The sequence below is a fragment of the Alligator mississippiensis genome, chromosome 11, assembly GCF_030867095.1.
Source record: "Alligator mississippiensis isolate rAllMis1 chromosome 11, rAllMis1, whole genome shotgun sequence".
In the NCBI taxonomy this organism is placed as follows: domain Eukaryota; kingdom Metazoa; phylum Chordata; order Crocodylia; family Alligatoridae; genus Alligator; species Alligator mississippiensis.
Genome location: NC_081834.1, coordinates 61,101,616 through 61,114,092, shown reverse-complemented (window position 1 = coordinate 61,114,092; position 12,477 = coordinate 61,101,616). Strand labels below are relative to the sequence as shown.

At 51.0% G+C, this 12,477-nt stretch overlaps 1 non-coding gene across 1 annotated transcript; it reads left to right on the top strand.

The window, feature by feature from the left end:
- Positions 1–10,235: 10,235 nt before the first annotated feature.
- Positions 10,236–10,317, top strand: TRNAS-GCU (transfer RNA serine (anticodon GCU)). The gene has a single exon. It is a non-coding gene; the product is annotated as a tRNA-Ser (tRNA).
- The last annotated feature ends 2,160 nt before the right edge of the window (positions 10,318–12,477 follow it).

The following is a 12,477-nucleotide window of genomic DNA, read 5'->3' as shown; positions in this document are numbered from 1 at the left end:
ACCCCGGGAGAAAGGGGGTGAGCTCGAAGGGAAGAGTGAGGGGCTAGAGACCCAGCCCGAAGGAGAGAGTACCCTCGACTGGCCCAAGCTGGGGCCAGGACTAGGAGGGTCAAAAGGGCCAGGGGCCCACCGCGAGGGATGCCCAAGAGCCGGGGGCCTGGGGTCCCGACTGGCCTGGAGGTGGGCCAGGGCTAGTGGCCAAAGATCCCGGGGGGACCACACCTGAGAGGGGAAAATGGTTTCGGGGGGGCTAGGTAGCCTGGATGAAGGTGGAGAGGCCGCCTGATGGGAGGGATCATAGAGGGGTCCTGTATAGATGATTCTGGGGCCCAGTGTGGGGCCGGTGACTATGTGAACACCAAGATGCCATCTGCGAGGCTTGGGCTGCGGTATTGGGGAGGATAGGAGCTGCAGAGAGCGCCCCCTGGCATCGGGGCACTAAAATGGGCGGCCTCCCGCTTAATTGACATCTGTAATTGAATCAATTAACATGAAGGCGTGGTGGGCAAGATAGTGGGCCTTTGTCCAAGGACAGGTGGGCGGGCCACAGAGATTGGCCCCGAGGAGCTCCCTGCCACAGAGACCTTCAGTATTGTCCATCCAGTTGTGGTAGGTGAGGTAGGTGGGTGATTTGCCCAGAAGCAAGAGGTTGGGCCTACATTGAGACCGGCCCCAGGACACCCACTTGCTACAGACTACCACATAAGTTTGGGGCAATTTTATCGTCTTGAAGAATGCCTTGTCCACCTATTCTCTCTGACTTGGTAGGCTACAGCGAACCTCTACCATGGTATCACCACCATGCTTCCCCCCCCAGATGCACTCGGACCAGGACCAGAAAATAAATGCTGTACCACTTCCTTTATGTTTTTGCAAAATTTTTAAGAGCTAGCTGTTTTCTGTGAGGCATGTATCAATTGGTAAAGTCTCATATATTTGAGGACTCAGTTGATCATTTGAGTTGAAACATGGACACTTCTGATGAATAGAAATTTTTCTCTGGGGCCTTTTGTAGAAGAACACGGCACAGCTTTCTTGATCAAGTTACTGGTATTCAGCTCTGTTTCTTGTTTCACATGATGGGTTTGGTTTTTTTTTCTTTCTCCATCATCTTCCTTTCTCACCCCACTTCTCCATCTCTCTTTCAATTAATTTCCCCCACAAATGGTTCCTTTTATTTAAACATGGCAGCACAAATTTTGGGGAGAACAAACATCACTGTCATATTTTGGGTTACACTTCTTGGCTATTTCCATGTGGGATACAATTTTAATAGTGCTGTTGAAAGCCTTGACACAGTCCTTGAATTCAGCTGAGGTGGTCAAAAATTGTTGAGGGATGCTCGGGGAGGGAGCATAGCCATAATAACTGTTTTTCATGCGTGTTCATGAGTGCTGTCATGTTCCCACAAGTAAACTTCAAATTCATGGATAAAGACCAACTGAATTCATCCTTTCCAGCCTTCACAGTCTTTTTGCCCCTTCTAACTGGAGTTCTCGGCAGTGTAGCAGTCAGTATCCGAGCCACTCTCAGTCCTTCTGTACTGGTAAGGAATAACTGAATCATGTCGGGGCTGAGGGGCTGTGGCCAGCAGCCCGGGCACGTGGGCAGGGAAAGCAGGCACGATGGACTAGAATTAGGCACGGACTCGTAGCGGTTGAACAAAGAAAACTTTACTTGCATCGTAGGTGGTCGCGGTGCAGGCTGCAACGCAAGCAAGTCTTTCTGTTACAGATGAACACACGTGGAGTTTGCTAGGCTCCACCGAAGCTGCACACAAACGGAGTTTGCTAGGCTCCACAAAACGAACAGAGCTCTGGATAACGAACGAAATGAGAGTCCGAAATATGACTCTCGACGAGCGCGCAGGGTAGGATACGTTGGGATGGTTCGGTGACGGGGAGTGATTCTTGGTAGCCGATCAGACCACCAGTCGGTCCGAGATTTACGTAGAAGTCCACGAGGTAATCGTGGACTCCTTGCCGGAATTCTCTCAGATTTCTCCCGCAATTCTCGGAATTGGGCTTCTCAGGATCCTCCTGAGAGTCTCGGAGATCTCCGGCTTGGGCGGAAACTGCTCAAGCCTCTTGTACAGCTAGCAAGCCAATCGCCACGTGGGAATAATTTAGAAACAGCCAATAATGAGGTACGAATTTGCATGTGTGTGGTGGGAACTCCTTTGCACCGGGGTCTTCTCTATGCAACTGAGAACTGCACCGTTCAAAGAAAGCTCCATGTGGCAGGAAATAATTCTGCAGTGCCGAAGCGCGCACAATCATTGGGTCATGACATCCCCCCCCCCGTTGCTGAAGGCACAGCTGAATTATACCACATGCTCGTCATTCAGGTCGCCAGTAGCTCTTACAACGGGTTGTTGAACTAAATGGGTAAACACAAAATCAGACAACATAAGAAGTTCGTCCTCCAGGGACCGAATCAAACAATAGCCGACACACACACACACACACACACACACACACACACACACACACAATCAGGTTCATAACAAAGAATTGAACTATCAGGGCTTCAGTGGGTGTCATGGTGAAGTCGTGCGTCAAGCCCTCACTTCTTCGATGATGTCGTCCTTCTTGGGGCTTCTCTCCGCCACGCGCTCTGAATTCCGGATCTGTGAAAAGAATTCTCTTAAAACAGTCATTTCACTAATATTTACAAAATTCACATGGAACCGCACGACAAGGCGGTCAATTAAACTCACTATCACTCCTAAAACATATAATACAGGTGTTTGGACACAACTCTACTCTGGACAACCCTCTCTTGAATCCTCAACGCTTTCGTCTTGTTGAGTGTACGTCATCCAGTTCTTCTAAATAATGAAAACCTCTCTCATACGCCAGTTGCCATTGGCCTGTGTCCCCTAAAATCCGAAGTTGCCGTTTACTGAGTCCAGAACGATGTAGGAGAAATCCAAACATGAATCGCTCCTCTGGTGTTCTCTGTGGCAACGGTGGGAGATCGGATTCAAGATGTCTTGCGCCTTGAGCCTCGATCGGGTATCCATGTTCCCGATCGCTGGATATTCTTGGCTCCATCAGGATACGCAGTCGTGACAACTGACGAAGAAGATTACCCACAGGTTGATTAACCATTGGGTTAAGCAGAATCCAAAGGACAACGATGTTCTTTCGCCCATAAACCTCAAGACAACTATCTATGCTGTGAACGGTTACTGGAACGGCTCCAGGGTTTTGTAGATGACGGTGAGGCCATGGTCTTATTTGCTGAAGTGGTGTCAGTCCCAGCGCACATGTTCTGGGATTCCAGGCACAATACGAGACTCCGATAATCGCTAGCATAAGTTGCTCTGCGCCGGTATGTTCTGGCCGTCCGTCATGCCATGCGTGGGCTTTTTGACCAATCAGTCCTGCAACAAGCGCTAGAAGCGGAATAGGCCAGTGAACGCTAAACGTCACCATGTTGATGTCAGTGACATGGTCAGACAAGCTTCGTGGAGTAGAAAACAAGAAGCTTGCTTCTTCCCGGTTCAGCAGGTCGGACCCAAGTTCCACAACCAGACGTCCCAACCATACAGCTAGAGTTTCTTCAGGTTGGATTCTTGATTCTCTGCACAACTCCTGTCGTTCAGTTCTGGTGCGAGCGTCATAGGCAGTGGCAACTCGACTGGTGGTTGTTCTAGGACGAACTGCTTCTGCGGGAGTGGATGCTGTTATTGTTTCAGGCAGGAGGGGCGGATGCACTCCTCCGCTCGATGCTGCCTCCCGTCAGCAAGAAGGCGTGGTCGCCGGAAGGGATGCGGGGTCGCCGGCCGAACTCTCGCGTGCTCTTCCGAAGCTCCACCCTTCTCTTCCAGTTCTTCCATGTGGTCTCCCTCTTGCTCGGCGCCATCTTGGAGTGGCGTCTCAAGATTTTCTTCCGCAGCCACTTCTTTGACCGCTTGAACGGCCATACGCAGCTGGGCTCTCAAACTTGCATTTTTCTGCATTAGATCAGTTGCAGTACGAAAAGTTGCAGTTAACATTCTCCCCTTGCCATACCTCGGGGCTACCCTCTCATCTGCGGCGCGCTCCTCCATCTCCAGATCTTCGCGGAGCTCAGATAGAAGCTTGCAACCCCTCAATCTAGACACCATCATAAAGGGGGTGAACCGGTCGATTGGCACCGTTCCTCACTCTCCCAAGCACATAGCGAGCAACAGGCATGCTCCTGGGTGAGGGCTGGGTTTACTGCGCCTGCCGGGTTGACTCTGGCGAGGGACACAGTCTCGAGGGGCCTAAACAGAACCCGCTCATCATTCATGATACACCCGAATGCCGTGGGGTGAAGATACACTTCCCTCTCTCTTGGGGCTCCGTCTTCGGAAGCTCCCTCTTCCTTATAATAAAAGGTGCCAGAGGCTATGTATAATTGCAGGGTGGCAAGTATTTAGCCCAGCCCTTCCTGGTTTTCCAGTAAGAGTTTTCCAGGTGTACAATGATATGTATGAAATATATTTTACATTTCCAGGTAAATTTCTCAACTGGGCTGGTAGATACCAGTTCAGCATGATCAACAATAGAACCAAAAATGTTTTTGTTGACCTAGGAAGTATTTCAGAGAAGAAAACATCTGTTTTCTCTCATTTTTTTTTTCATGGGGAAATTATAAAATATAATTGCAACAACAGGGGAGAAAATGTTTCATTTTTGAGGGGATATTTAGCCTTTCAAGAGAACTAGATTTAAATGTGCATTTGTGTTGACTTTCAGAAATTGGTAATAAAAATCAGTTTTCCAATTGTATTTTTATTGGATAGATGGTTTTCCCTCCCCCCCCCCTCCCCGTTTTCTATTTTTAGGAGAAAAAATTCTCTCATTTTTCCCCCTTCTTTGTTGCAAACAAAGAAATGGAGGGCAAGGTACACAAGTGGGGAGAAAAAGAAGGGAAACAGAAATGTGTTTTGGGGAATACAGATATACCCAGTGTCCCACTCCTAGCTCTCCCCCCAACAGATCCACCCTCATGCTTTAGGAAGGGATTAAATGTATAAGTAGCCCTACTCCTATTCATTCTACCCAGCATGAATATAGGAGTCCATATAGGACTGTAACATCCTTCTACTCCCCTCATCAGGTAAGAGGTATGGTGTAGCCTTAATCATAGCCTAACCAGTGGTTCTCAATATTTTGAGACTCCACAACCCTTTAAAGTTTGCCTTCCCACGTTCTAGCAACAGGCAGACCTGTGGACAGCTTATTACACTTCTGTCAGGTCACAAACCAAGCTGCTCCACCTCACTGAGTGAGGAGGTGCTCTATTGGGTTTCATCCAGAGGGTAGTAATTGATGGAAGTCACTCATCGTGGTGTCCTGTGACCAGTGGGGTCCCCCAGGGCTCTGTCCTTGGACCCATACTGTTCAACATCTTCATTAATGATGTGGACACTGGAGTCAGAAGTGGACTGGCCAAGTTCGCCGATGACACCAAACTTTGGGGCAAAGCATCCACACCAGAAGACAGGCGGATGATCCAGGCTGACCTGGACAGGCTCAGCAAGTGGGCGGATGAGAATCTGATGGTGTTCAACGCCGATAAATGCAAGGTTCTCCACCTTGGGGGGGAAAAAAAAACCCGCAGCATCCTTATAGGCTCGGCAGTGCTATGTTGGTTAGCACTATGGAAGAAAGAGACTTGGGGGTCATCATTGACCACAAGATGAACATGAGCCTGCAATGCGATGCTGCGGCTAGTAAAGCGACCAAAATGCTGGCTTGCATCCATAGATGCTTCTCAAGCAAATCCCGGGACGTCACTCTCCCCTTGCACTCGGCCTTAGTGAGGCCGCAGCTGGAGTACTGCATCCAGTTTTGGGCTCCACAATTCAAAAAGGATGTGGAGAAGCTTGAGAGAGTCCAGAGAAGAGCCATGCGCATGATCAGAGGTCAGGGAAGCAGACCCTACGATGACAGGCTGAGAGCCCTGGGGCTCTTTAGCCTGGAAAAGCGCAGGCTCAGGGGTGATCTGATGGCCACCTACAAGTTTATCAGGGGTGACCACCAGTATCTGGGGGAACGTTTGTTCACCAGAGCGCCCCAAGGGATAACGAGGACAAATGGTCACAAACTACTACAAGATCGTTTCAGGCTGGACATAAGGAAGAATTTCTTTACTGTCCGAGCCCCCAAGGTCTGGAACAGCCTGCCACCGGAGGTTGTTCAAGCGCCTTCATTGAACACCTTCAAGATGAAACTGGATGCTTATCTTGCTGGGATCCTATGACCCCAGCTGACGTCCTGCCCTTCGGGCGGGGGGCTGGACTCGATGATCTTCCGAGGTCCCTTCCAGCCCTAATGTCTATGAAATCATGGGTGACTGGTGCCACCTTAGTTAGCGGGGGGGCATGTGCCGCCCCCATGACTCTCGCCACCCAAGGGGGAAGGTCCCCCTGCAGCCAGTCATGCTGACAGGGAAGTGGCCACGGTGCTTCATCCGGCACTCCCACTCCCCAGCCAGTGCTTGCAGGGGGGACACCGGTACTCCCGCCTGTTGCCTAAGTGGGGAGTGCGGCCTGTCGGGGTGCACCTGCACTTTCGGGGTGGGGGGGTTGCATGTGCACCCCCTACATGTCGCCACTGGGTTTCATGCAGGGAAGGGACTAGTCATGGCACCAGAGCACCTGACGGAGAAATGGTGGAGAAGGAAGACACGCTCCCCTTCCTCACCCCTTGTGATGTGGGCACTTGTCCGCATAGTGGGAGACATGAGTCGGGCAGGATTAGGGGTTTCTATTCCTGGCAGCAGCACAGGAACCCCTCCCAGTTGATTTCCCCCTCCCATCTGAATGCCCTAGCTACTAGGTTGCAGACTCGGGTCCTCTTGCTTTCTTCCTGCACTGTTTATGCATTTTGCATTATATAGTGTAACCCTAGCCGTGGTGCTACCCGTGGCCACATCTGGATTCAGGGTCCTGGGGTGTCGAAGAGCCTCGGCCATCCTCCCAGCCCCTAAGGCTGGGGCCACCTCTCGGTGGAGTGCTTTCTTGTGGTTTCCCCACACGCTGGAGTACATGCAGTTTAACTGTTTACACAGTTTATTATTTATAAAACAGCCAACTAGTGAATGAGGTTAATAGGACAGGATATCAAGAGTCTAATTGTCAAAGGTAGGTATCAATGAACTAAAACGCTCTATACAAATTGAATTCAAGACACCCTCAGTACAAGTCCTCAGCTTAAACCTTCGGACTCCAGTGACTTTCAGGAGGAGCACACAGGGTTAACAAGATATCAGCTCTCCACACTGGCAACACAGTAACCATGGCTGGTGCTGCTGCTTCAGAAAGTCCTGCTCTTTGCATGGGGAAGAGCAGCTCTCCTCTGCTCCAGCTGTCTGTGGGATCACCCTTTTTCCTTCACACAGGTCCCTCTGCCTCATGGAGAGAAAAAGGATCCCAGGTTGGTTATCTTCTCCCCATCACTAAGTGCTGGTTCACTTCACAGGCAGGCTGCAGGATCCTCCTCCCCAAGCTCTGTGGTCCCTGCACCTTCCCTTCTCTGAGCCTGGCTGAATCCTTGGGGCTGAGTTCCCTCCCCTCTCCTGCCTCCGGAGCCAATCAAAAACGTGTATATGCTCTGGCAAGCAACAACTTTCTGTAAACTTTCCTGCTTTGCCCTTGCAGGGATCCTGAGCCCTGCTGCAAATCCAGCAGCAGCTGTTAAAATAGTTATCGACTAAAATACATAACCAGTATTGGGAGCAGGAGCTAGAACCCAGGAGTCCCTTCCTCCAGCTCGCTGGGCCATTAAGTTTCTGCTTGTTCTCCTTCTGGCCCCATGGCCATCTCACTCTTGCCTGTCCAGTGGCCCAGCCTTAATAGGAAGTGAGAAGGATCCTTTCCAAGCTGCCTATTAAGACACTGTCATAGGAAGTAGGAGCTATGGCTTCAAATCCCCCTTAGGATGTGAGAGGTCTGCAACCAAGGTCTCCAGTCAGCTACAGAAATGCCCTAACTACCAAGATCTTGAGCAAGAGTGGGCAGCACTTCTTGCCATACACTTAATTTCACTGTCAACCAGTCAATGTGTACAGTCCTCTTCCATGAAAGCATTCTGGGGCTTGCATGGACTGTACTTGCATTCCTGGATTCAGTGGAAGTGGAAGAGAGTACAGGTCCAGTTAGGCACCCTGGTCGGCTCCGAGTGTTGCGTTCTGAACTGTATGGTTGCGCAGACTTCCCCAAGACACTCGGAAACATTGTGGGATGAGGCTTGTTGGGATGACATTGTTTACATTTTTGACCTCAGGAAGTGCTCCCCAAACTTTGCCTCCATATGAAGGACGCTTACACCAGGAAACTACAGCTATGGACCGCACCCAGAGTGGTGGTGGATGGGTCCTTCTCGGCCTGGAGGGAGGTGGGCACTGGGTCCTGCAGGGTTCGGTCATCGGACCGATATTATTTAATATCTTCATCAGCGATTTGGACGAGGGTGTGGAGAGCACTCTCTCCAAGTTGGCTGATGATACCAAGTTATAGGGGAAAGTTAGTACACCGGAGGGCAGGGAGCAGATTCAGGCCGACCTGGACAGTTTGGATCAATGGGTGGAGAGAAATAGGATGCAATTTTAATAAAGATAAATGCAAGGTACTCCACCTGGGAAGGACCCCCAGCACACCTATAGGTTGTGGAGTGTCCTTCTCAGCAGCTCGGAGGCAGAGAGGGATCTTGGAGTCATAATTGACTCCAAGATGAACAGGAGCCGGCAGTGTAACGAGGCCATCCACAAGGCCAATCGCACCCTGTCGTGCATTAGCAGGTGCATGACTAATAGCTCAAGGGAGGTGATGCTCCCCCTCTACGCGGCACTGCTCAGGCCGCAGTTGGAGTACTGCATCCAGTTTTGGGCGCCGCACTTCAAGAGGGACGTGGGGAATCTGGAGAGGTCCAGAGGAGGGCCGCTCGCATGATTAGTGGCCTTCATGATAGACCCTACGAGGGGAGGTTGAGAGAGCTGAATCTCTTCAGCCTTCACAAGAGACGGCTGAGGGGAGATCTTGTGGCCGCCTATACACTTATTAGTGGACGTCAACGGGGAATGGGGGAAGCGCTGTTTCCTAAGGCGCCCCAGGGAGTGACTAGGAATAAACGGTGTAAACTAGTTGAGAGTGGATTTAGGTTAGATATTAGGAAGAAATGTTTCACAGTAAGGGCGGCCAGGATCTGGAGTGGGCTCCCAAGAGAGGTGGTGCCTTCACCTAGCTTGGAGGTCTTCAAGAGGAGGCTAGATAGTCACCTGGCTGGGGTCATCTGACCTCGGCCCTCTTTCCTGCCGGGGCAGGGGGGCGGACACGATGATCCATTGTGGTCCCTTCCGACTACAATCTATGAATCATCTTCTCTCCAACAGGCCATGGTTTGCTGTCCGGTGAGCCCACACAACCCCAGACAGCCTCAGGCTTCCTGGGTATAAGCAAGAGTGGATTTTGGCCAAATGAACATCTCTCTTCACCTGCCGGGCCAGTAGAAACACATATAACATGTTCCTGCCCCAGCAAGTTCCCTTCTCCTTCTTTGCGTGGAGAGGACATGAATCCAGGAAGATGCGGAGAGACCCAGAGGCCAGCTCTACGCTGGGCTCCAAGCCTGCGCCCCAAACCCTGCAGGATCCCTCGGTGCGGGTACTTAGGTCTCAAGTGGACTGTGATCTTCAGGGTTCAGTAATGTTGCCGAATCTGGACTCCATTTCCTCGTGGTTTACCCTTGAGGTTTCGAACAAACTCCGCAAGAGTTCATGTGCGACGTAGTGAAATATCTTTGAGCACGCTCGGTAGTTTCCCCGCGCGGTTATGCGCTTTGCCGTTGTAAACGACAGCTTCACCCGAGAAGATCAGCTTGGGCTGAATTTGAGAGCACCTGTCCAGCGCGCCCTGAGGAAGAAAGAGAAAAGAGACAAACAATTGCACCATGAATCGCTGCAGGGGGATCCACTGGTGCTAAATCCAAAGCCAGTCTCAAAGGAGCAATAAGGGAATAAGAGGGGCCACACACATGAATAACATTAAAGCACTGACTGCACCTGTTCTTTCCACCCCCGCCCCCAACGTTTTGATGACCAGTGGTTTGGTGAGGGCCAACCCTTCTCATGATCCAGCATCTGACTCAGCCACTTCAATACTGCAGGAATCGCCCAAGACCTTCCAGCACAGGTGCGGCTTTTTGGTATCGAGAAAGATTTTTTTTTTTTTTTTTTGTGGTGGGAGTTGTAACAGGCATGACAAGGTGGCCGAGTGGTTAAGGCGATGGACTGCTAATCCATTGTGTTCTGCATGCATGGGTTCGAATCCCATCCTTGTCGTGAGGCACTTTTGTGGAGCGAGGTGGGCACGCTGGAGGGGAGGAATAGGATCCAGCTAGCTCTGGACAGGTTGCAGAGGTGGGCGCATGAGACTAGGCTGGGATTCAACACAGACAAGTGCAGGGCAAATGAGCCAGCAGCACACCTATAGGCTGGGAATCACCCCTCTTGCCAACACGGTTGCAGAAAGGGATCTGGGAGTCATCGTTGACTCCAGGACAGACATGAGCCACCAATGCGAGGAAGTGGCCAGCAAGGCTAACCGCACCTTGTTGTGCATCTACAGATGCATCACAAGCAGGTCCAGGGAGGTGATCCTTCCCCTCTATGCGGTGCTGAGCACGCCGCAGTTGGAGTACTGCATCCAGATGACGGAGAAGGAGACGCATGCATGCATTTCCAAATCGCAGACACAGTGCGTGAGGCAAGCAGCCTGCACATGGAAGATCTTGCATTTGTTTTAATCCGAGAACATTTAACAAGGATGGCCGCATATGTAGGGAACAGATAAGAAAGGCTAAAGTGGCGACCAAACTTAGATTAGCAACAGAAATCACGGACAACCAGAAGTCCTTCTTTACGTACGTGGGGAACAGGAGGAAAACATGGGAGTGTGGGGCCATTGCTCAACAACACAGGAGAGCTGGTTACCAGCACCCAGGAGCAAGCTGAACTCCTGAATGACTACTTCGCCTCGGTCTTTCACTGGACCACGGGGAAAACAGCGCCAGGTGGAGTACAGGATGAGCACAGCAGGAATAACTGCCTTCCTACTATTGCCGTAGAATTGGCGTGTGATCAAGTAAAAATATTAGACATGGACAGGTCAGTGGGACCAGATGATCTTCATCCAAGAGTGCTGAAGGAGCTGGCCGAAGTCATTGAGGACCCCTTGGTGAAACTCTTCCACAACTCGTGACGCTCTGGAGAAGTCCCTGAGGACTGGAAGAGGGCCAGTGTTGCGCCCATCCACACGAAGGGCAGGAGGGAGGACCCGGGTAACTACAGGCCACTCAATGACCTTCAGTCAACTGAAATGTCAGAGGTATTGCCAATTAGCAACAGATGCAATGAATCTCCTGCTCTGTTCAGCATTGCTGAGGCCTCCCCTGGGGTCCTGTGTCCTGGTTTGAGCCACACGATTCAAGAAGGCTGTATCGGGAGTTGATTATGCACCAAGTGCTGAGATGCAGCTGCTTGTGGGGTGGGGCATGCTGGAGGCTAGGTCTACAGCACCCCCTGTCATGAAAGAGCTAGGTGCCTGGCATGGGTCATGGTTGATGCTCTCCCAGGGTAACCCTGGCAGCATCGTCATCCTCTGCTGGGGGCATGGGGTAGAAGGAGCAGTTCTGCACAGGAGGTGGTAGGGATTGTTTGGGGTCCTGCCCCCCCCCCCCCACCTCAATGGCGTGGGCAATGCCTTTGGATCCAATGCAAGGAGGCCAATATTTCCCAGCTACCTCCAAGCCTTTTTAAGAACAGCAAAGCTCACAGGGATGCACTGTATTGCCCAAGGATGCATTTAGGGACACGGTTCAAAGGAACCTCAGCCAGCTTTCTCTTTTGTGTGCTTATAACATTACAAACGTTACAAACATTATAAAAGTTACATTTTTATACCTCTCATGAACAAGATTCCATTGTGGCAATCTGTGATTGGCTACAGTTTCCCTAAAAATTTAGTACATGCGTAGTCCTAAAACGGGCAAGTAACAAGGGTTGCAAAATTTATGTGCAAAGCAGGCAGTAATTAATCTTTGTGTTCCCACAGGAATCAGCCTTATCGCAAACTGAACATTTGTTCGGACTGTTCCTTATTATGCTACTGATTATCTAATGCAGGAAGAAAGAAGAGAAAAAGAAACAATTTGCAGTTCTCAGCTGTGAGGCCTTTTGTGTAGTGAGATCATGAGACATTTTTGCCACAAGGGTGACCAATAACAGTGTCCTGGAGATCACCGGGGATCTTGCTCCAGAGGACCAGGCGCATGGGAGCTCTGTCACCCTTCGGACGTATGCAACCACTCGTGGAAGCGTGCAACCCCCAGCCGCTACACGAGCTGGGCCTGGGACCCGGGAGTCCAGGGGTGGGAGCTGCGACCTTGGTGCCCATCGAGGGCAGCCACAGCTGTCCATGCCCTGCCATCCCCATGGGGCCCC